Source organism: Dermacentor silvarum, unplaced genomic scaffold (assembly GCF_013339745.2).
Source record: "Dermacentor silvarum isolate Dsil-2018 unplaced genomic scaffold, BIME_Dsil_1.4 Seq495, whole genome shotgun sequence".
NCBI classification, from domain to species: Eukaryota; Metazoa; Arthropoda; class Arachnida; order Ixodida; family Ixodidae; genus Dermacentor; species Dermacentor silvarum.
The window spans coordinates 4,949-7,422 of NW_023606326.1; positions in this window are offsets into that span (position 1 = coordinate 4,949).

Consider the following 2,474-nt stretch of genomic DNA (forward strand, 5'->3'; position numbering starts at 1 on the left):
TTGGGCAGGAAGCAATTTGAACAAAGTGACCACTCCGCTTACTTATCTATCGCTGCGTACGGCAACCTCGCATTGCGTTCAGCCTTCAGCATCATGCACAGCTCGGGTCGTCATTCAAGGTGTTTTGTACGTTGTCGAATTTGTCGTCCTATCCCGCTCCTCGCACGACGTCATTCTTGGATGGAATTTCCTATCTGTAAATCAAGCTGTTGTCGACTGCGCTGGTGCCGAACTTACGTTGTCAGTGCCGTGCTTTGACCCTGACGACCACCATTCTACTAAAGTTGTTGCTGCCTCGGACATCGACATCGCACCTTTTTCAGCCACTCTGGTCCCTGTGTCGTGTGACTGTCGCGAACTCATCTGTTTTGTTTACGCCGTCAGCCTCTTGTGCGAGCTGTCGGAACCTTCTGCTTCCTTTTGATATCGTCACTTTTTGCGGCGGTTCTACTGCCCTTTATGTGTGCAATCCTTCCGCGTGCCCTTCATCCATCTCCGCGGCGAGTGCCTGGGGAGCTCTGAATATTTCGACTGCGTCCTCCCGGCTGGCATGTTTGACGATGTGGCATCCCTCCCACTTTGCGCCGTCACTCCTCCTGGCGCGACCGATGCCCCTGTGGACGTCTTTGCTCATGCCGTCGACTCGGCACTCACACCTGTCCAGCACGCGGAAATTATCAAGCTCTTCCAGCGTTTTCGGGCGTCATTCGACATTGGCCAACCGTCCTTGGGTCGAGTGTCAGCAGTCGTTCACCATATCGACACCGGTCAACAAACCCTTTGCCCCAGCGTCCGTATCGTGTGTCGGCCGCTGAACGCCGGATCATCGACCAGCAGGTTGACGACATGCTGCAGTGTGGCATCATCCAGCCCTCTAACAGTCCCTGGGCATCTCCGGTTGTCCTCGTTAAAAAGAAAGACGGCTCCATAAGGTTCTGCGTCGACTATCGCCGCCTTAACCGCATAACGCGCAAAGATGTCTATCCTCTGACGCGCATCGACGATGCCTTGGACAGCCTACAGGGCGCGGAATTCTTTTCCTCGCTGGATCTGCGCTCCGGGTACAGGCAAGTGCCGATGGCAGCGGCCGATCGCCAAAAGACAGCCTTTGTAACACCTGATGGCCTATATGAATTCACCGTCATGCCCTTCGGCCTCTGCAACACGCCTGCCACTTTTGAACGAATGATGGACACTATTCTCCGAGGCCTGAAGTGGAACACGTGCTTTTGTTACTTAGATGATATTGTAGTTTCTTCTACCGACTTTGCGTCACACCTCAGCCGCCTCGAGCAAGTCCTTGCGTACCTCACCGCTGCAGGACTGCAGCTAAATTTGAAGAAATGCCACTTCGGCGCTCGCAAGCTTACTATTATCGGTCATATGGTCTCAAAAGACGGTATCCTCCCGGACCCTACGAAACTTAGTGTCGTGTCCGCATTCCCCAAACCAACTACCCTGAAAGAGCTTCGCAGCTTCATCGGCTTATGCTCATATTTCCGACGCTTCGTCCGCAATTTTGCCTCCATAATCGCCCCCTTGACCGCGTTTCTTACCGGCCGTTCTGAGCTCCCGGACTGGTCCCCGGCATGTGACGACGCATTTCAAGAACTGCGTCGCCTTCTCACTTCACCGCCAGTACTGCGCCACTTCGATCCCTCTGCTCCAACTGAAATTCACACGGACGCTAGTGGTGTCGGACTAGGCGCTGTTCTTGCACAGCGCACGAATGGCTTCGATGAGTACGTGGTAGCGTATGCCAGCCGCACCCTTACCAAAGCTGAGGCGAACTACTCGGTTACTGAAAAGGAATGTCTGCCCATTATTTGGGCTATCGCAAAATTCAGACCTTACGTGTATGGGCGCCCTATTGACATCGTGACGGACCATCATGCCCTATGCTGGTTGTCGTCACTCAAAGATCCAACTGGTCGGCTCGCTCGTTGGGCATTGCGCCTACAAGAATACGACATCCGTGTTGTTTATCGCTCAGGCCGAAAACATTCCGATACAGTGTACTAGAAGGGGGCAGTGGGCTTACTCTCTGGCGGTGCGGCGGCTCCACGAATGTCGCAAATATGAGCTTCTCCAATAGCCCGAGCGGCGGCGCTGGCGTCGGTTTCAATGGAACGTGGGTGCGACGGCGCAGCTGCCCAGTGCCCGTCCAGTGCCCGATCATATTAGTTGGAGTTGCTGAGCTGCGTTGTTTTTTCTGTGGACGTCGTCGCGTGGGGTGTTTTTTCCCTTCAGTGTTTTTTTTTCGCACATAGCCTGCAAGAGATTAGTATGCCTTGCAGTAACTGAGCCATGCCGCGGCATCGACAAAACGCGCCTGGGTACCAAACAGGCTATGTTTATGTGAAGGATGGGCCGAAGTTGTCCTTGTTTGGCGTCCCGAAGGATAAAAATAGGCGGAAAGAGTGGGAAAATAACCTCCATAGATTCTATGGAGGTTCTTTTAGAACCTCCCCTGG